Source organism: Corvus brachyrhynchos, unplaced genomic scaffold, assembly GCF_000691975.1.
Source record: "Corvus brachyrhynchos isolate BGI_N302 unplaced genomic scaffold, ASM69197v1 scaffold44, whole genome shotgun sequence".
Taxonomy (NCBI): Eukaryota; Metazoa; Chordata; class Aves; order Passeriformes; family Corvidae; genus Corvus; species Corvus brachyrhynchos.
Window position 1 is genome coordinate 8,506,764 of NW_008238359.1, and position 22,030 is coordinate 8,528,793.

The 22,030-nt window shown below is 40.6% G+C and overlaps 1 long non-coding RNA gene across 2 annotated transcripts; it reads right to left on the bottom strand.

The window, feature by feature from the left end:
* Nucleotides 1-1,901: 1,901 nt before the first annotated feature.
* LOC108447083 lies at nucleotides 1,902-15,372 on the bottom strand. Of its 2 annotated transcripts, none has more exons than XR_001862478.1 (3): nucleotides 15,244-15,372; nucleotides 3,954-3,990; nucleotides 1,902-2,093 (listed from the first exon to the last, which is right to left on the bottom strand). It is a non-coding gene; the product is annotated as an uncharacterized LOC108447083 (long non-coding RNA). The 2 variants fall into 2 exon arrangements; XR_001862479.1 differs by lacking the exon at nucleotides 15,244-15,372 and adding an exon at nucleotides 8,132-8,501.
* Between the last annotated feature and the right edge of the window lie 6,658 nt (nucleotides 15,373-22,030).

Genomic DNA, 22,030 nt, shown 5'->3' on the forward strand with positions numbered 1-22,030 from the left:
GAGCTTCTTCATCACCACCAATCACCAAAACGAAACCATCAACCTTAGGACTCAGAGGAGCAGAGAAAGAGTGAGGCAGAAGGGGTCTAGAAATTAAACAGGGAGAGAATAATAATTGTAACTGTATAGCTATCATTATTATATTATTGCTGAAACTTTTTCTGCATTGAAGTATTCTTCTCCTTTCTTACATAATTATTAGGTCTGAACTGTTATTTGCTTATTGGATTAGATTATTAATAATAGCAATAAATTCTTGTTTTATATACATTTCTTCTGAAATTTCCTCTGCCCTACGCACTCCCTATCCCTTCTTTATCCTTTGCTCCTCTGATTGCACCATCCAGAGTGGTGGCTGCGCTGAAAATGAACCAATGTGAAATCCAGGTTATTCCCAGTGATTTGTTCTGGGAGGGTTGATCAACTTTGCAAACACCATCAGAGTGAAGAGAAGATTACTACCTGCTTCATAAATGCTGGAGCTCTACTCAGTTTTACTATCTGAGCATCATTATAATTTCAAAACTATCTCATTCCAACAGAATGTAAAATGCAGTAATAACTACCTGTGAAATTTCTATGGCTATGTCCTGACAGCAGTACAGCCGCAGCAGTTTTCCCCTACTCTTATTTATTCCTTCTTATTATATATATGCATTTTCCTGATTATTTTAACTATAAAACTAGCCACATTACAGGAAAGAATTTTAATGCTGATTATATCTGGAGCAGTACAGTGATTGAAATAAAAATTGTGTTTTCAATGTAGACTTTCTTAAAAATTACCATTCTTTGAGTTTTCCTACCTCAATGCTTAGGGCAGCATGGAGAGTAAATCCCACATATACAGAAACCTAGAATTAATTCTTAAATATTTTTCCCTTATCTAAAGCATATTTCTGCAGCATATCAGACAAGCTAATTCTAGCCCAAATTACAGGTATTCAGTACTGTTTTTCTTGATGTATGTGCCCAGAAAGGAAAGGTGAAGGATGTAGGAAATCTTGCAAGATAAAATAATTTATGAGATGACTTGCAATAGATTATTCATTTAATCAGAAAAATTAAGAGACATCTGAAATACCTGTGTAATTTTTAAAAACATCTACCTCACAATAAGTAAAGAATTTAAGGTGTGCAGGCTACAGATGTTCACTCTTGTGGGAAGAGATAATATTTTTGTTCTTTGCTTATTCAGCAGTTAAAGAGGTCTTAACCAATTAAAGTCTTCTTAAAATCACAGTCACCACAGGACAAGCAAATATTATATAATTCTTTATACTCTAGATCAGTCTTATCTGACTTACATGTCTGACTGCTTTTTCTAACCCTTTTCATGCTTGATTTTCAAATTATGTTGTAAAAGTTCATGACAGCCAAATGCAAGGACCCCCACTGAGGGAGGGGAATGAGTTAGGCCACTGGCTAGTTATAAAATAATATAAAATAAATATAAAAAATAATATAAATAAAATAAATAATATAAAAAAGCTTTTGGTTTTTCCTGGACTGAAGAAGGCTGCAGCCCTGCACATGATGCCAGCGATTATCCCAAAGCATACGGTCATATTGAAGCTTCACATCTTTGTAGTGTTCCAGTTCCAGTTGAGGCTACAGAAACTTGGATCCAATGCAGATGAATGCTACATATGAGCCAAGATATTTATGTCCAAATTTCCTACAGCTTAATGCATTCATTTCTTCCTTCCTTAATATTTGAAACATTTTTGTCCTCACTCTGGGATTAGATTTTCTGGAAAAAAAACAACACCTAAACCCGCAACCCCAATTTTGGCTGCCCTTTCCTTCTTAATAACTTTTATATTGGCAAAGTGTATGAATTGTGTGTGTAAAGCCTCTTTTAAGGGTAGGTGTTGGGTTTTCAGAACCAGGGCAAGAAATCATTTCTCAAAGTCATATGTTTTTATTGATATATTTTGTTTCTGGCTCTCAGTGTTAGTTGTATTTTCTATGGCTCACTACATTTTATGGTTCTGAGCAACTCAAGCACTGCTCAAGACAGCTGGAGTGCTGGGTTAGTGCAAATTCTTCATCTGACCCCAGTTCAATCTCATAGCAAATGATCCATGGCCCTAGAGAAAAAGAAATATGATATGAGTTCATACGATCTCATGATTACTCACTTTTGCATCCTGAACTCTGCTCCTCATATGTATGGTTTAAAAAACAGCATCCCCTCACATCCTGGGAATACCTGAGCCCATCAGGGCAATTCATCTACCCCCATCACTATGTCTGCTGTTTTTTGTCACCATGGGTCTCCCAAAGGAGTTATTCTGACAACAGGTGGCTTTTCCTGAGCATCCACCCCAGGAGCAAATAAGGATGCAGGCACAGGGCAGGCAAGGGACTAAACTCATCTTGTGGTCAGGAGCAACAGTACAGAGAACACAACACACCCTAAAACTGTCAGGGCTGTAGAACACATCCAAGATCACCTAAAGAGCCCAGGGCCTGAGGGTTTTCTGTCACAAGAAGACATGATTTGGCGGATCATAGCTTTACACAAAGTTCCCAGGCTTAATCTAGCTTTGCCTCTTCGTCTAAGGAACAAGTATATGCTTATATAGGAGCTGCTTCTGAGAGTGTGGTGAAAGCCATGAAAGAGAAGTCTCTATGAAATCACCTTCTCCAAACAAGAAGTAAAATCATTCCTTTAAACTGTTAAGTCAGGAACTGAATAAGTGTTTGTCATCTAATTTCAGCTCTCCCACACATACTTCCAGTGAAGTCAGTTAAAGTTTAGGAGTCTAAAAGATATTCTGGACTGACTTCAGTCTTCTGATCTGTCAAGAAGGACAAAATTCTGTACTTCTCCAGTAAGAAGTCATCTCATGGTAATCACTTATTTCTGCAATTACCTGTAGCTCATTAGGAGTGAGTTATTTCCCTTCACTTTTATCTCTTACCCAGAAAACTCCACTAGGCAGCTAAAGGCAAGACTCAGCAAAGAGATAGGCACAATAAACTCTTGCTATAATAAATAATTTGCTGTTTGCTGAGTTTTAAGTTCATTACTAATCTTCAGACTTCCTATTGGAGAGACATCACCTAAACTTGTATTTTCATCCGTTTAAGTGTCCAGTAAAGCCTTTGATCTACTCTTTGTGACTTACTTTCAGCTTAGTACTAACAAAACTACACTAACTCAACACCGCTTTATAGTTCTTGACCCACACCTGGTTGTCCTGCCAATGACATTGTGAAACTATTAGTGAACCAATTCACAACAACCCTCTTTTGCAAACTATGAAGTCAGGGAAAACTGTGCACAAAGTGCTGCAAGAAATAGCCCTCAAATGGATTTATCATATCCAAGGGATGTTTTTACTATTCATGGCATGAAATGATGCCATGAATAGTAAAACACGGGAGTGAATAGCCACACACAGGAATGAGAATGTTTAAAATACTACCAAAATATTTACTATGAATTAACCCAAGGAAAAGGCCAGGCACTTCATCCATGAGGTCGTGCATGACTTGATACTGTAAAATTTCTCAGCTCTCCTTAATCAAGAACAGGTCACTATTTTACCCTCTGACCACTCAAAGCCTGCATGGGTGTTATTGAAAGTTCATCTCAGGCTTGCTGCCTGCAGTCTCCTGAATCTAGAAACTAAGGCTCTGCCCTCTTTCAGCCCTCACCCTTGGATCAAACTCCAGTCAGGATGTTATCTCCACTGCTTTGTCCCCCCTTTCATCCCTGAAAATATCTTCAGGATAATTCATTTTCCTCATCACATACCTGGGGAAAACCACTATTATCTCAGTTTCATCTCTGCTTATCTTCTTCGTGCTTTTTTTGTGCTGAATGAACTACTGATCCATGAAACTGTTTGGCTGCTCAGCACTGCAGCAGTCCTCACTCCCTTCCTCTTCTGTTTGGGCTTTGAACACTTGGCACTGCAGTAATCCTGTTACAAACTCACCTGAAGAACGTGGATCACCCCTCTTTCTTCCAAATCACTGTTAAAAACACGGAGGGAGTGTTAGAATTACAACAAATAAATGCTGGGATTTTTTTTTTTTTTTTTTTTTTTAGCTTTTCATTTCAAATTTCCTCTCTGTCCCCAAAATGAAATTCTTACAATCTGACATCTGGAAGGACTCTCCACTTTTTACTATGTCCTATACTTTGTCAATTTTGGTTTTGTCAGAAAACAAAGGCAGATGGTGGTTATTTCTTTTCAGAAAAGGATGGGATTTAAAAAAATATCTGAACAGAAAGAATGTTTTGGGTATCACTGACAGATGGCCACGGCAAGCACAGTAAGTTTTCAAAAGTGTTTATGAGACCAGGATAAGTCCCCATGCTTCCAGTGCTGAAAGCCAAGTGTCTGTCCCCTGCGAAGTGTACGGTCAGCATCTGTTACAGAGAGGAATAAAACACAGAAAGATCTGAACAGTTTAGGGAAATTCCATCCTTTCCACATGTGGTTTATAAAAAACAAGACAAAGTTACCCTGTCTTTCTTTGTCTGTGTGTTTTGTCTGTGTGTGTGTGTGTTGGTGTGGTTTTTTGATTGTTTTTCACTGAATGCATTTGGAAATGTCGACTTCTCATTTCGATATGCATCATCAAAATAACACATTATGAAATTCACAATATTGGCACGTACATATTTGTTTGTTTCATAGGGCACAGGTAAATTATTGTTAGAATGATTGTTCCAAGTCTTTTCAATTTTAATAATACTTTTCTTTCAGCAAGGCAATGCATAAGCACTTCATCAGTCTTCATTGCCTTGCCTGACCGTATTCTCTGGACTACTATCAAAATATCCCAGTGTCCTTGAAAAACCTCATAGACAGTCAGACAATAATCAACACGTTATCTATGAGTCTCCAGAGACCCATATCCAGAAGTAAACAAAACAGATCCCTGGTAACAGAGATCCCCAGGGGAAATGTGCTACAGAGAAATGCATTCCATTGTCTGTGATTCAAAAGTCAGTGCTTCAGGAAACAATACTATTGTATTTAGCCATTGGAAGGACACTTTAGCGAAAAGCAATCTGAAAAGAAATGTTTCATTTTTATTTCCTTTTGAAAAAATGATATAAAAAATTAAGCTTTTCTATGACAAACGTGAGGCAAAAAATTCTCATGGTGATTTGAATCTCTTGACTACTTATGTCAGAGGCCACAAATAATGAGTGGACAATTCTGATTGTATCCTGTGGAAGGCAGCAAGATATGCTCTAGCAAATCCTTTACGATGAAAGTTTTCTGAGTGCAAATGAGAGTAACTCACTGTTCTTTTTTGCCCATCCCTGTATTTCTCAGAAGTCAAATGATTTTCAGCAGAAGGAGAGATGGAAAAAAATAAATTTCAGGATAAGACTGTGACATCTTTGACTTCAAAATATCCTTTCATTGAGACTGAGTTTCAGAAATAAACTTTTCCCCCCAAGCTGCACTATCCATGGCAATTTTATGCTTTAAAAAACACAGCAGCGAAATTCTAACTGTAATGCTTTTGGCTGTCTGCGCCTTCTCTCATTCATACATCATTTAGCTTCCTTTTAGGAGGTGAAAACGTCAGCTAATCTGAGGAAGGAGACAACTGGTTTGAAGCAATGGTTCCATGTAATACTCTTTTTTTCTATTCTCTCGTGTGCCATCGTGGTACATCAACAATTTATAGAGCATTTAATTACGCAGTAAAGCACAAGTGGGCATATTTTCCATAGCTATTCCAAGCACATCAACAAGGTCTTTTTCCCCTTAAGGCCTTGAAGCGTGTATGGTAATGGGCTTATAAAACTTCCCCTAGAGTACCTTATTGCTGTTGCTTTATGTTCTTTTAATTTATTTTGGGGATGCTTTTTTGTTTTGTTTTGTTTGTTTGAAAGGGGAATTTTCAGGCCAAACCTAGAGAATACTGTTACTTCTTTGACTTCATCCTTCCATATGGTGAGTACATTAATAAATAATACAGTGCTGACCTGCACTGAATGATTTTCCTAAAAATCTTGTTCAGACTTCACAGGAAACAGAACATGGCTTCTTGAGGCAAAAAAATCAGAAGGTATTAGGTTTGTTCTTTGCTGATACTATTCTTGGTATTCCCTTTGTTTTCAACAGGACTCTTGGAATGATGACACTGTCACACTCATGCTCTAAACCACTCAAAATCTCAGGTTTTAATTCCTGCAATGGGATCTGACATTAGGCAAGGGTGAGGGCAATGCCATTTGTATTTCTGCCACTGATTTGAAGGCTCTTGGAGTGACAGGTTAACCCTCTGTGTTTCCCTGTATTTTGTAAAATAAGAATAACAGAAGCTTGTACGAACTACACAGAAGAGTACCATGAGACTAATTATCAGTGTTTCTGAAGAACTGTCATATCCTCAGGCCAAATGTGTTATTGGCAATGTTTCTTATTCTTTTAAGTGCCAACCTGAGCAATAGGCACCAATTTCTTTCTTTCCTTAAAGCCACTGAAGACAGCAGACCAAGTTCTGTTCTCATATGTGATCACATCATATTTTAACCCAAATCCCTTCAGGATTACTATTAAAATTGAGACCTCATTTACACCTGCAAAGTCTTTAAGAAAAAGTAAAAAAAGCCTACCAGTGACAAAACTTGAGCTCCATCTGCCTAGCACACTGGTTGGCCCAGTTTCAAGCAAATATCATACCCTGCACCTGTGACATATTTTTTATGTCTAAAAATGACACAGTTAGAGATAATGGAGGAAAATATACTTTATAGGTATATATTTATATATTTATATATTTATATAAGATCTATATTCCGCAGAATGAAAGCTATCTGAAGTAGGAAACAGAATGCCATAAATATGTGGAATACGCACAGTGACAGAGACACAGCAAAATCCCCACAGAGAAGAGAGGTGAATGCATCAGAGGGCTGGAGTAATTGTCAGGGAGGGAAGACGGTTGCAAGAAGTTTTTTTGCTTTACCAGTGATGAAGTTTTAAAAGAATAGGAGAGTCAGACATATTTAAGAAGGCTGCAAAGTTTGGCCCATCACTCTGTGTACCATGCTATGAGCCCAGCCTTATCTAAGAAGAGAAATTTGTGTAGAAGAGTTATCTATTTTCCAGGTGCTTGGCAATATAACGTTGTGAAATTCTCATGCAGATTTTCCACATCTGAGATTTACAGGAAAAAAAAAATCTGAACTTCTTTGGAAGCAATGAGTTATTTCCTAAGACCTAAGTGTGATGGGCTGGTTAGTAAATTGAATGCCTATGCTCACACTGGGGTGTGTGCCAATTATCTTGCTACTTCTGTCTTTTCTCCAGTATTGTTTAATTAGAAAAAAAAATTGACACAATATCACATTTTGGGTGGACAAAAAAAAAAAAAAAACAAACTCAAACCACCCAGTTCTGCAGAGGGAGCTCCATTGATTTTGGATTAATGTTGAAGATATTAGAATTTTCTGCAAGAAATTTCCCGTATTATCACTGTATACAGGGCACATCCCAAGCAGATGACGTTTACAGCACTTGTCAACATTTTAAGGCTCTTATTCAGGAAAAGTAAATTAGAAACTGCATTTTGTTTTCTATTGAAATACGCAATAGGAAACCTTTCCAAATTAACTTTGGAAGATGCAGGTCCCTGTAAACACAGAGCTCTCTTTGGGACCACTGTGTTCTAGGATGATTACTTGGCTTGTTCATCTTGTTCCTGTATTCAGCTAAACAATTAGCTTGGCCACATGCCATAGCTCAACTTTTCCTTGGGAAACTTATTGCTGTCTAACTGCATGTGCAATGAAAATATGTGGAAATTTGAACTGTAACAAGAAAAGTAAGAGGGTTAATGATTTTCTATGTTGCATTTAAAAAGAGTATCTCCTTGGCCTTGGTGTATAATGACACGCACTAATTGACTAAGTTAGTGAGCAAGTGTGAAAATGAAAAAGCCATGGAAATGTAAATAAAACCCCTGATGTTGATTGCAATGCAGGAGAGAATTTAGAGAGGAAACGTATACGTTAGGTCCATCATCCTCACATGAAAAGATGTTGCAGGACACATATATTTTTAGCAATGTTATTAATAAAAGTGAAGCAAATGTGTCTGTCTCAAGAGAATGTAATTAAAAATTAAATTGATTTGCTTACCCATTTTTCACTTTCATGGCAACACTTATGGTTGCCCAGTAACTGTAGTGGCATCAAAGGACTAATGCCCAGCTTTCAGGGATGTCCACTGCAGGTATAGAGTTGACATTTAGATCTTAAAACATCCCTTGGGAATCCTCAGTATAGAACTATTAAATCTCATTGCAGTTCACTTTTCTGATCTGTAGGTTCTGGACGGGTTCGGTTGGGACGGAGACGGAGACGGTGACGGGGGGAGACGAGAGATCTCTATAGGCAGGTCTTGGGACACAGTCGGTTTATTGTAAGAGGCGTGGGTATAAGGGCACTGCTCAGAGCTGCCAGACTCAGCTCTGAGCAGGCCCAAGAGAGTAAGCAGGTGAGAGAGGGAGAGAGGGTGTAAGAGCAAGAGTGGAAGTAAGGAAGGAAAGGAATGAAGTGGAAGTGAATAGAAGTGGAAGTGTCTGAAGTCCTGGTTACAATACAATAAATCATCTTCTGTACTGAATATTCTAATTGTCACTAACCAATCTAATACAAGATACAAATCCTATAGCATTTACATACAGCCTATAAGAGTTCTTATATTACCATAGAGTGTTACATCTTAACTTCTAAAAACTACTCTTTGGACCCCTTCTGCTGAGCTAGTAGGGTCTGCTCTGACCCTTGGACCGCTTGCAAGCAGAGGGTATTGTTCCATCAAGAGGGGATTACCTTCAGTCGGCCATACCATTGTTTTCTAGTTGTTCAGTAACTAAGACTTGGTATTTCAAAAGTGGCTTTCATTTCGATGTTGCCTGTAGTTTTCATATTCCCAAAATCTTTTGTCAGGCAATCATATCCACCAGGCCTTCCTATTTCATCTTCCCCAACACTGATCACTGAATCATCTTCCCAATCTCCTCTTTAAACACATGCCAGGCATTTGTCACCATGCTAAGCAGACAGGTGTGTTTTGTAATATACATCCTTTACCTCCTCTATGAAAAGGTAGTCTGAACATAGATTTCTAGAAAGAAATGGTCAGTGAATTAGCCATTCATATTGTCTCTTCTGTAATGATACACACATTTTCTGTATGTATTATGGAGAGTCATGAATATACTTAGCATGGTTCAAGACAACATTGATAAATAATCATGTGTAAGGTGACAGCTTAAGTCTAGATATCTGCACTGCCCATAAGAGAAAATAAGTGACATACATTGCACCCTTCTGTGTGGTTGGGGGGGGTTTGTTTGTTTGTTTGTCCTGAAATCCCCTTTTAAGTATTTTTCCTATTTAATTAGCACTATACTATAGTTCAGGTTTACATGGCAAATTGATTTGATAAGGTGAAAATAAATGGTTATGTACACCATCATGTATAATTATGTGCATGATATGTAAGGCAATAAACATTTACTGGAGACTCTTGAGCTTTCATGAGCTTGAGTGTCTCTTGGTACCTTCTGCAGTGGTAGCTGAATGTGAGCCCTGCTGCAAAAAAAAGGGACAGAGCAAAAAAGGAAGCAGCAAAGTGGAGAAAATGCACAGCGAAAGCAGAATGCTGGTGAAAGAACAGAGTAGTCAGCATTAAGGGCACTGGCACCAAATGGCACAGCAGCATGTCCCACCCACTGAAACCAGTGGGTTTCAGCACCTCCGGATGCCAGTGCAAGCTACAACCCTGTTCTTCCCTGGGCAAAAGCTACCGTGTCAGATGTCCTACAAAAAGGACCCTGAGGCTCAAAGAGTGGGTAGAAAGTCACCCAACCACTTCTTGCAACTCCTAATTCACAGTACAGAACAATATCCCATGTCCTCTTTTGTTTGTCCTCTAGAAGTGAGCTTGGTCCCTGCCCCAAGGACATCCTGAGGATGCCCAAGATGGTGCAGATTCTCTGGGACACCATCTCAGCTAATCACAATAGAAAGACAAAGGTGCAGCTCATTTGTACAAACTTCCATAAAGACAGTAGTAGAAGCTCCCCTCTGGCAATTGCTCTAGATATTTACCTCAAAAGAGAAAAATCTCTGCGAATGCACAAGTCAGATCTGAGATGTTTCAAGAGTGAAGATCATATAATGACCAATGAACTATAAAACCAATACAGTTAAATGGATAGCTGCTGCTTTTAAAAAAATTATTATTATTCCCTGTTTATTGTTTCCTTGTTTTCAGTTTTAGGTGCAGTTAAATGAATTTTTATTGTGAATTAATTTATTTGAAATTTAAGAATAATTTATCAGAGGAATATTAATTAGGCTTTAACATAAGATCATCATAACAGTGTAAGATTTCATATCCAAAACCACTAAAAATACTATGATTGTCACTTTGCCATAAGTATAGTACTATTTAATTTGAAAGTTTGAATTGCCTATGAGAAATGACTGCAACTTGAAGACATCAATAATCTCCCAGAAATAAAACATAAGATACCAGAGGCCAATGAAATAATGATGTTCAAACTTTTCTTATTACTGGCTGGGATGATGATGAAGGCTGTCCTGGCAATTGCAGAACGCCTTCGTCAGGAAGAAAATAGTCCACAAGGAGAGTTAAAATTTTAAGGACTGTGAGTTGAAATTAGCACACTCAGATCACTAAATCCCAACAATCTACATCATTTTAAAATCCCAGTTCAGGCTTACCTGATGTCTTCAGAGGAAATCATAATAAATGTTGGCAACAGTGGTAATTTGAGGCAGAATAAAAAAGGTTAAAATCCAAATGTGCAGAGAGGTTGTTTTAGAGCATGTACAATGCCTAACCTGGGATAGGAAGGTGTGCAACACTTGAAGGTAATGGGAGGCTGGGCAAGACTAGAGAAGTCTTGACTGGAAGCATTGGGTGATAAGAATATTTCCTGTACCAGAAAAAGATGTTTTAAAAGTTTATTACAAACTATCAAGAAACTGTTTTGTTTCAGCACATTTCCAAAATGTTAGAAGCTTTTGGGGAAAGAAGGCGAAGGTTCTTTCTTGTCTTCCTGCTTTTCCTTTAAGGAAAGTTCTTTTTCTTTCTTATCTTCATGACAAAGATGTCCTATATTTAGTTTTTATTCAGTTTTCCTCTTTGTCATATTCTTCTCTCAGCAAAATATGACATTTTGAAGTTTTCTGGGCTGGAGAAGTAAAACTCCTTTTTGCCAGTGAATCAATTTTATTCTTTATCTAAAGAAATTTCTCAGCTTTTTGACAAACAACAGAACTATTGTGCACTATCCAGAACAAACCATATTCCCCAACAGAGGCAAGTAAAAACTGTAAGATTAAGTAGTTTGGTATCTTGCTTTTGTTGAGAATGTCACCTGTATGCTTTCTGTGGCTTCCTGATGGACACACAGAAACACAGGCGAGGAGGCAGAAAAAACTTTAAAGTTCATATTGTGTTAATTTGAATGGGAGTGGTTCACCACAACAGTGCTCTCATTGCGAGGGATTTTGCACTGTAAGGCATAGGATGACTCCCAAGAAAGATCCTTTTTCCCATCTTGTATACATTATACCTGGGATATTTGTGATGTATTGTGTCAGATATGGGGGGAAACTGAGAATGGAAACTTTCCCATTAAAGATAATATGAGTTTTTCCAGGGACTTAGATTCTGCCCAGAGGATTTGTAGGTTGGTATTTGTCTAGGAGTCAGAAAATCTGAATTCAGCTCCTCAGTTGACTACTGATTTCTGGATAGATGTTAATATGTCACTTAAAGTTTAATTTATAAGGCAGCTGGTTCTCAATAGTTTTAAATAGCCCTGCCACTTCCTTCAGGTCCCAAAGAGAGAATTTACAATCTTGTGAAAATTTAGCCATTAATCTCTGCCCTCTGCTGCTGTATCTTTCTCAACTCTCCTGATTCCCGTATTTTAAGTGGCCCATCTCTTCAAATTACAGTATTTTTTTTGTTGTTGTTGCACCCTGTTAGGATGTAAGAACAGTATTAAATGTTTTTCCAGTGCCTGACTGTATCAGGCCCAAGCTTTGTGTTATTAGGCCTAAATGCAACACAAATAGAAAATAATGACATAGCTTATATTGAATTTTACTGAGGCCAGTGAACACAGCAGCTGTCACATACTTAGAGTATGTGTAGAAGTGAGTAACTACTGAAAATGAAGATGCAATACCCAAAATAGAGTCCTACAGCAAAATCAGACAGTCGAAGGAACTTCCTCAGAACCTAATCAAACAGATATGCACATATCTGTGTCTGTGTGGGTGTATTGGGTTTGCATGGCAAGCTTTTGGTAGCAGAGGATCTACAGAGGTGGTTTCTGTGAGAATCTGCCAGAAGCTTCCCCCATATCCGACAGAGCCAATGCCAGCTAGCTCCAAGACACACCTGCCACTGAGCAAGCTGAGCAATGGTGGTGATAAAATACTGAAGAAAAGTTAATGAATGCTGAACAGCAGCCAAAGGAGAAGAGTGAGAATATGTGACAGGAAAAGCCCTGCAGACCCAAGGTCAGTGCAGAAGGAGCAGCAGGAGGTGCTCCAGGTGCCAGAGCAGAGATTCCCCTGCAGCCCCTGGTGCAGCCCCTCATGAGGCAGCTGTGCCCCTGCAGCCCATGGAGGTGCAGGGTGGAGCAGAGATCCAGCTGCAGCCCATTGAAGACCTCATGACAGAGCAGAGGGATGCCCAAGGGAGGCTGTGGTGCTGTGGGAAGCCCACACTGGAATAGGCTCCTGGCCGGACCTGTGGCCCTGTGGAGAGAGGAGCTCACACTGGAGCAGGTTTGCTGGCAGGACTTGTGTCCTCATGGGGAACCCACCGTGGAGCAGCCTGTTCCTGGAAGGACTGCACCCCATGAAGGGACCCACACTGCAGCAGTTCATGAAGAACTGTGTCCCATGAGAAGGACTCAAGTTGGAGAAGTTCGTGGAGAACTGCATCCCATGAGAGGGACCCACACTGGAGCAGGGGAAGGGTGTGAGGAGTCCTGTCCCTGAGGAGGGAATGGCAGAGACATGATGATGAAGAAGAGTCTGATGAACAGGCTACAGCCCCCATTCCCCATCTGCCTGTGCCACTGTGGGGAAGGAAGCAGAGAAATCAGGAGTGAAGTTGAGCCTGGGAAGATGGGAGAGATAGAAGGGAAGGTGTTTCAAGTTCTTTTTTCTCATTATCCTTCTCTTTTACTAACCAGAAATCAATTAAACTAATTTTCCCATGTCCAGTCTATTTTGAATGAGATGGTAACGGAGAAGTCATCTCCCTGTCCATATCTTTAACAGTGACTTTATGAATGAACAGGATTTTAGACGATGGGATCCAAGCACAGGACAGGGATTGTAACCAGTAGTAACCAGTCAAGTGCTTAACCAGCTACTGAAAGATTGCCACTACTTTGGGAGTGCTGATGTTTTGTTCAACAATTTACTCCTCTGTACTGATCAGTGCACTGGGTGAACTGTGACCAGATAGCTCAGTAATTGCCCTTCATACTCCATGTGCACCACTCTGCTCTCTTCTATCACTCAGCTGCTCACATACTCACAAGGCCTGTCTGAAGTGCCCTTTCCTTTGACTACATCCTTTAAATGCTATTGCTGTATAAATGTCACCAGTTCCAATGCTACCCACAATACTACCCACTGCTGAGCCTCATCCTGCTTTTTTGCTCAGTGGCTCTTTTCTTTTTTCCTACTTTTCTTCTGGCTCTGGACCAATTCCTTCTTTAAAATTCCTTTTGAAAGGTTCAGCTTGAGAACACTGTTCATTTAAGTACTGACAGCAGGTTCATACCTTCAAAAGTTCTGCTGCAGAGCACAGGAACTCACCAGCATCATTCCCTTGATGAAATGCCTCATAGTTTTTTTTAATGATTCAAGGAAAAAAACTGTCTTGGCTTCTTTCTCCCCAAGGATTTGGCCACACAAATATGTAGAAAGATGTGTGAAAAGCCATTCTGTAAACAAAATTATTTAAGCAAAATGAATCCTATTGCACTGGTTTTGTATAAGTCTTGTGTCAATCCCATGGGACAGGTTGAATTTAACCCTGGCTTAAGTTTGCATAAATGAAGACAACTCTTATTTGCTATCTGAGATGCTGTCATGAATTCTTCTTCCATTCCATGAGCTTCCATTCTTCCAGAATGCTACCCCTGAATATGCAATGTGGTCTGGCACACAGCATGTATCACCAACAGAGAAGCTCTCAGAGAAAGATGGACAGGAGCTGGAGGGAGGCAAGCATCTGTTCAAACTATTCAAGGGTTAAATTGATCGCCTCTAAATTAATTGGACCAGAGAAAGGAGATAACAGGTTGGCAACTGAACACTGCTCAGGGGGATGAAAAATTCATAAAAAGGTTGGAGTACAGTGCAAGATAATTTATAACAGTGAGGCACCCTATTCCACTGGGCTGCAGAATTGAAAGAGCTGAAGAAAAAAGTCGGCAAACTTAATGCAGTGAATTCTTGGTAGCTCAGAAAAGTTGATAATAAAAGAAAGGATCTAGCAACTGGTTTTGGTAAAGAAAACACACGGATTCTTATAACCTTCCCTCTAAAAAAATCCTTATTTGCAAATATTGCCAGCATGGGTCTAAGTCAGAGCTGTATGAGGAAGGATGAGAAGGATTTGGAAGTCTTTTTTGACATCTCTTTTCAGGGGATGATTGATTCATGTCTGGTGTTGTACCTAGCATGACTCAGCTGAAATGAGGAAAAAACATTCTGTGATAATTTTCTTTACATTTTTCCTTCCCTTATCCCTTTAAGGAGCAGCATAAAGCAACCCAACCTAAAACCAAAGCAAAGTACTACCTCCCTCTTGCGGAGTGTATTTAGGCTGATAATTCTTGTTCCACTCCAACAGGAGGATCTCTCCTGCTTCACATTACCATGTATAAAATTTGAAACTAGCCCCAGCATCTGGCTGACAGACTGCAATGTCATCTCTGGGAGAAAGAATTTCTCCTGGTTAAGAGGGCTGTGGTGGGTTGACTCTGACTGGACAGCAGGTGCCCACCAAAGTCACTCTGTCACTGCCCTCCTCAGTTGGACAGGGGAGAGAAAATAGAGTGAAAGGTTCATGGGCTGAGATAAGAACAAACAAAAACAAATCTTGAAAACACCTTTCCCCATCCCTCCCTCCTTCCTATGCTTAACTTTAATCCCTATTCTCTACCTCCTACCTGACAGCAGCGCAGGGGGACTGTAAATGGGGGCTTTGGTCAGTCCATCACATGTTGTTTCTGCCACTGCTTCCTCCTCAGGGGGAGAAGTCCTTCCCCTGCTCCAGTGTGGGTCCCTCCCATGGGCAACAGCCGTCCACAAACTTCTCCAACTTGAGTCCTTCCCGGGGGCTGCAGTTCTTCATGAACTGCTGCAGTGTGGGTCCCTTCATGGGGTGCAGTCCTTCCAGGAACAGGCTGCTCCACGGTGGGTTCCCCATGGGGACACAAGTCCTGCCAGCAAACCTGCTCCAGTGTGAGCTCCTCTCTCCACAGGGCCACAGGTCCGGCCAGGAGCCTATTCCAGTGTGGGCTTCCCACAGCACCACAGCCTCCCTTGGGCATCCCTCTGCTCTGTCATGAGGTCTTCAATGGGCTGCAGCTGGATCTCTGCTCCACCCTGCACCTCCATGGGCTGCAGGGGCACAGCTGCCTCATGAGGGGCTGCACCAGGGGCTGCAGGGGAATCTCTGCTCTGGCGCCTGGAGCACCTCCTGCCGCTTCTTCTGCACTGACCTTGGTGTCTGCAGGGCTGTTCCTGTCACATATTCTCACTCCTCTCCTTCGGCTGTTTTTGACTCTTTCTGTCTCTGACCGCAATTACTTTCGCATGTTATATTTTTTTCCCTCTTCCTGAATACAATACCCCAGAGGCACTACACTGTTGCTGTTGGGCTTGGCCTTGGCCAGCAGTGGGCCTCTCTTGGAGTCCGCTGGCACTGGATCTGTCGCATGTGGGGGAAGCTTCCGGCAGATTCTCACAGAAACCAAAAGCTTGCCAAGCAAATCCATTACAAGGGACTAATGTGAGAAAACTGATTTGGAATAATTCAAAGTTTCAGGAATGGAGACAGTGGCTGTTTCTGCAGGCTGTTTCTCTCTCAATAGGTAGTCAAGAGTACTAGAGTATTTGGCATGAGTCAGTGGCCTCTACACTGGATGGCTAGAGAAGCTCGCACTGCTGACTGTTCATTAACAGTAAAGAAGGGCCCTTTCATCAATGATTGCAGACTTTTTGCTAGAGGGAGAAGCAATTAAAGTTCTTTAAAATTGCCTATTCCTGAAGTATTTCTCAGTATAAAGGACTGCAGAGGGAACTACAAATCTGTTATTTTTTTTCACTGTGTGAGCACAAAATGAAACAGATCCCTTAATGCATTAAGGTGATACTTGCAAATAAATGCGAGATAAGTTTTGGGACAAAACCAATGCTGTCTGAAAATCTGTGACACTCTAATGAGGAAATTGGGCAGATTAATTAAAAAAAAGTAATTTGGTTCAAATACCAGAGCTAAACCAATATGATTTTCATTCCTATTTCTTCTTCCTTCTTCCACCCTCCAGGGAATAGTTTATCCATTATAAAATGGGGGTTTTCCAAAACCAGGTGTTACTACGTAAAAATCCCTCATGTCTGGTTATGTGTTTTACTCACTAAAATATTACATAAAAGGTTGGTAGTGCAAATATTGCCCTACCCTTCCTGAAAGGGAGGAAATGGTGTACTAACCATAATTAAAAGGTTGATAGTTGCCTAGACCCAGAGACATTACAGGATGCACTCAGTCTCCCCAAAATACATTGATACATTCAAGAAAACTAATGTTCAGAGTGTAAGTGGGATTGCAGCACGTTTTTCTTCTCAGCATTTTACCTTCCTCAGCTCTGTAAATCCATCCCAGGGCCAAAGATACTCAGTGGTTAGGAAACACTGCAGATCAGTCTCTGCAGGTCCTAGAGGTTTCAAAGCTACTTTCCTATCAGGGTAGGGAGCTATTCAGCATAGGAGAGCATGGGTTAAACTACTCTTACTTTAGGGTAGTATTTTGCTTTAAATCTTCTCTGCTCTGTAGGTAAGAACAGTGCTTCCCACCCGTGCTTGGGCACAGCCTGGCTCTCAGAATGGTCAAGGTTAATCAGTTCCTGTAGAATTTAGCAATGGCTACTGGGGCACAACTCTGGTTTCAGCCACATTTTAAATTCAGCCTTAGGAGGAAAACAGCATGCCTTCAGCTGGCTATTCAAAAATCAGTGACCATTAACACTACTGATTGCATGAGAAGGTGTTTTTAAAAAGTTTGCTAATTGCCCCTGTTCCTAAACCTCTAATCGCTGCATGTCCCCTTACTGCTGCTACCTTGCCAGCAGCCAGCAGCTGTTAGCAGACATGAGCAGCTGAAGATGAGCTGAAAATACCTCTTGCTTTTTCACAGTACAGTACTCCTTAGCCAGATTTTTTTCATTTATGTCTTCAACAGTCTTCACTACCTGTCTGTGGTTTCTTTGTTTGAAGTCAGATAATAAATTATTAATGTAACTTCAGATGCAAAATGCAGTGCCCACCCAACACGGTTTGACAGAGACTCTGGACACAGTTTGATGGTTGCCTCAAATTATGCCTAAGGGTTTTGTCCACCCTCTGAAAAGCAAAGTGATATGGATAGCTAACGTAGGAATGTTGCAAGTCAGCAAGTCCACAGGCACACAGGGCCATGAAAACTCAGAGCAAAGCAGAGGTAGCCCTGTGCTGTGCTGGAGTTAGCAACCCCTTGTTCTCATCCACACACCAGTTTATCATCTTATCATCGTAAGTCAGAGTTTTAGTAACACAGGCTTCCCCACAGTACCAGCTTCATAGTCAGCATGGACCAACTGGGGGAGTCTGCTTGCAGCCTCTGCCTTGCTGACATAATTTGGAAGTGGCCAAGGAGCTTTTGAACCTACTGTTGTCAGAGGTCCATCTCCCCCCAGAAGATCTATCTCCAGATTTACGAGAAAGAACAAGGAACAAAAGCCAACAACTCCATCTCACTAAAGAATAACAGAAAAGTAGAAATGGAATAAAGAAGCTCCCTCTTCCTCAACATTCGCCAAAGACATAGAACATTTTCTGTCCTAAATGTTCCTCAAAGTCTCCTATGAAGTGCCAGTGGTCCTCTTAAGACAAGTCAGTGAAACAGAGCTTTGCACTTGGTAGAAAAGCCATTTTGACTGAACAAGCGCATTTCCATTTAAAAAAATCTATTACAGAAATTGATTGCAGTGCTCATAATTGGGCATATGAGAAGAAAAGAGACAGAGAATGTAAGCCATTCATCATTTGTTTACAGATTCATTCTCCTCAAAGGCCTAATTTTGGTTTGATTATATGCAGTAATAGCTTATTTTCACTAGCCCTAGCAGAAGGCAGTGGTGACTAACAATGTTTTAACAAAATGTCACACACAGCTTTTCCTTCAAACCATGCCAGGGCCTGCTGAAGTCAGGGTGATGAAGTTCACCTTACCTATATTTAGATTTCCAGCCAGATGTCCTTCATATCACAATTCCTTGAGCCTATTTTAGTCATCTGCTCTAGTTCGAGATGCATCACTCCAACAGGCAGGACCCATTCCTGCCTATGGCATAAGAGAGGCAGTGTCCTGTGACCAGCCAGATGTGGTCAAATGGGTTCCACTCTCAGTCTTTGCATTGGCATAGTGGGTTCTGGCTGAGAGGTCAGCAGTAGGTTCTGGTGAGGTTAACCAGTTTTGGAGACTTCACTCCTGAAAGGGCACATTGCACCACAGTATGTCACCCTTGAAATAAGCAGTGTCCTGTAGTCAAGCCACAAGCCATTCTGCTGGAAGACATTTCCTCCTTGTTATACTCCCTACAATAGCATAAAATCCACTGCTAGTTTCTACATGTTGTATTTTTCCTGAACTTTCACTTTTCTTTTGTTTTTTTCATTTCACTTCACCTCCTCATCATCTTTCTCTGTTTTCCTCTACATTTTTCAGTCTTATCTTCATTACCACCCTGTATTCTGTTTTGGGTTTTTTTACTGCTTTTATGTAATGTCATTATTTACTGGTTTTTATCAAGAATCCATCTCTGCAATACACTTCTAACACATACTTTCCAAAAACTTTGGAAGAGAAAGTAAGTTCCGTTCTTCCTCTTCTGCAAAACATCTATTAAATGCGTTAATACCTTTTGTATTTCTAAACAGTGTAATACATGAATGCAAAAACAAAAGAAAAATCTTTGCATTCAGACTATTTTCATGTAAATGTAAAATCTTTCTGAAGACTACACACATTTAAGGGATAATATATTATTATCCTGTATCACTTCTATCACTTAACTTTTATTTCCTTACTCATGTTCACACTTTCCTCAATTATTTTTGTAATACAGCTCTGCTCAGTCACTCAAAGCTCTTAGAAATCACGCCCACCTTGTTTAGTCTCTATCCTTCTTAAGGAACAGGAATTCAACTGAAGAAGTAGCTTCAAAAATTGCTTTTCAATCTTCAGAATCATGCATATCAGCCCTAAATATGACTAATACAAGTCCATCTGGTATATTAATTGTTGCTTACCTCTTATCTGTGCTTGAAAACCAGCTGCAAGACTGTAAAATTTGGAAATATGTTTCGTCTCCAGCAGGGTTAAAAGCAATGCTTAGGTATGCAGTATGGAACGCAGGACAAGATTGTTCCTGGCTAATTAAAGCTAGGGACTGGGACATAAGGATGCTAGGGAGCTCTCCACATCCTACACTGTAGAAGACCCCTAAGCTTAATTCAGGAAGGTGTGTGAACAAGTCAGCAGAGCTCTGCTGCTTCTGGGAGTAATGCATACACTGGGTTTTCCCATGAAGATACAGGAACTCACGCAGTGCCAGCTCAGCTCTCTCCAACCAGCCCTTTAGCTCTTTCCTTTGCAATAATGTGAAGACAGGCTGAGAGATTTGGGGCTGTTCTGTCTGGAGATGAGAAAGCTCTGGGGAGGCATTCTAGGAGCCTTCCGGTACCTAAAGGGTCCTACAACTAAGCTGGGGAGGGACTTTTTACAAGGGTGTGTAATGATGGCACAAGGGGAAAAGGCTTTAAACTGAACGAGTGAAGGGTTAAATTAGATATGAGGAAGAAATTCTTTACTGTGAGGATGGTGAGGCAGTGGAACAGGTGCCCAGAGAAGATGTGGATGCTCCATCTCTGGAATTGTTCAAGGCCAAGTTGGACAGGGCTTGGAGGAACCTGGTCTAGTGAAAGGTGTCCCTGACCATGGCTGGGGGTTGGAACTAGATGATGTTTAAGCTCCCTTCCAACCCAAACAATTCTATGATTTTATATGTAGCAGAAGTAGCATTGCGGCACAGGGGTTGTTTCATACTTCCCATATTCAGTCTGGCAGCCACAACTTGGCTTCTTCTGAATAAATAAATTAAATTAAATAATATTTATTAAATTAAATAAATAAATAAAAGGATTTTTGCTTGCAACCCCTGCTGCTGTATTTTGGAAGGAGTATCTGGAACTTCCAGCACAGATGGCCCTTCCACATCTTCAGAGTTACTTGGTGAACCTTTGACCTTTCTGAAGTTGTTTCAATAAGCCAGCTGAGTCTGAATCAGAAAAAAATCTAAGGCTCATGAAGAAGTTTAATCCCTCCTAATAACCCAATCTTACGACATTTACAATCCTTTTGTTATTTTTATATTCAGTAACAAAGTAGTAATCTTTTGCCATCCAACTTTATTATTGCTTCCAAGGCTTTTATAGGAACAGCATAACCATTTTCCATGTGCTGCAAAGGACCTGAATTAGAAGCATGCTGGAGCTACTCGTCTCTCCCACGCCTGCAATGTGTGTTCTTGAGTGCTGGTGTAACTGATGCAGTTCCGCAAAGCCATTGCTGACTTTTCTCAAAGACTGCTAAGTCCTTCTGTACTAGTCCTCTATTCCAGAGCAGAAACACTGAGCTGTTTTTGAAGACCGTCATCCTCAAGCCAGTGAAAACAGCCTAAAACATGCATCCAGCACCTCTTTACCTCCCTTCCTTGCCAAATGAACAAGTGGTGAAAGACTGCTGGAGGGTATGCAGGAATGGCTCAGTACAAGGGCACAGCAATAACAGGGAATGGCAGCTGTTGACTTGCTCTTCTGATTTGACTGTCCTTCCACATTGTTGTCTCAGTACCACAGTCTTGGAATCACAAATTTAAATACACTTAATTATTCATTTTTCTATAGAGTAATTAAATGTTCCTTTCCAACTCATCACTGAAGACCTTCAGTCCAAGGAATGTATGTGTGTATCACTATAAGCACTTGGCAATTGCGTAAAAAGCTTTGCAGTGTGAGCTGCGTATGCTTCCCAGCTTTCCCGGGCTCCCATCAGCATTGGTTAAAGGGAAACTTCAGGGGGATAGTGCTCTTCTCAGAGCTGCTGAAGCACACAAATTCATCCAGTTAGTCGAGCATTTACATAAACTGTCTATTGTCTGTCAGGACTGAGGGTCTAGAAATTCCCACAGATGTTTCTCAGTTTAGTACAGTGCAAAGTGGAATTGCTTTTGTCTAATTTTGTGCATGTTCTCACAGCTGTCCACCCTAAACGAAGAGAAATGGTCACCTCCACAGGTAGTCCTACCCACAGGTTGCATGGTTTGCTCTGACAACATTGACAACAAAGGGAGACCACTGATTTATTTCTGCATGGCTGCCATTAAATGAAGTGAAAATAGCCCATGAGTGGCTTCCATTTCCTTTACCACAGCTACCACATTGCCAGGCTTTGTTGAACACATCTCAAATGTCTTGTCCTTGTGACCATCCCAATCTGCTGCACCTCCTTGTTCCATGGAACATCCTTTTCATGTCCTGAACTGTGGAGAAAGCTGACAACATACATGCTGTATCAGCTGGTAGGTTTTCTCATACTGCTTCTACTGCATGGACAACAATATCACTTAAGAG